This window comes from Mus caroli, chromosome 8 (genome assembly GCF_900094665.2).
Source record: "Mus caroli chromosome 8, CAROLI_EIJ_v1.1, whole genome shotgun sequence".
NCBI lineage: Eukaryota > Metazoa > Chordata > Mammalia > Rodentia > Muridae > Mus > Mus caroli.
In genome coordinates this window covers 38,044,670-38,045,412 of record NC_034577.1, presented here as the reverse complement: position 1 = coordinate 38,045,412, position 743 = coordinate 38,044,670, and positions in this window count along the sequence as shown.

Genomic DNA, 743 nt, shown 5'->3' with positions numbered 1-743 from the left:
AATGGGTGGGTAGGGAAGTGGGGGGCGCTATGGGGGACTTTTGGGATAGCATTGGAAATGTAATTGAGGAAAATATGTAATAAAAATATTAAAAATTTAAAAAAAAACAAGATTTCAAGACTTCTAAACTGATTTTTTAAAAAAGTAAACCTTCCCTATTCTCTAGGTCTTTTTCAATTTTTGTAAAGATATTTAGTTTTAGAAACATAAGTTATTCAGTATTTATCATGATTTATCTGATAAAATATATTTAGGGTAACATGGAGCCCTAAGGCATAGGTGGGAAGGGAGTGAGTAGGCATGGGAAAAGTCAAAGGTGTCCTCTGCAGGACTTTATCATTCTTCATGGAGAAGGGTAGTGAAATGTTTTGTCTAGTTGTTTCTTCTTCAAGCCAAGGGGTGTGGGTCACCACAACAGACCCCCCAATCCCCATCAACACTGTTCAACAAGATAGGAGTCCTGACCTATTAACACAGGGCACAACCCTGCAGAGACCAATGTACCACTGTGTTTCAATTACAAATGAGATGTGATATCCAAGTTGATATTCTTGAGGGTGAAACCTTCTTAGTGATGAGAATTAATGGGGAAGCAAATCCTGAGCTCCAAAGCCTGGTCACTTAACACTCACATGTCTTTTGTTTGTTTTGTTTTCTGTTTGTTTGTTTATTTAAGTCATTGCTTTTTAACACAGATGCCTCTGATGGGCCATCTTTGACTTGTTAGAAGAGCAAGTCACATA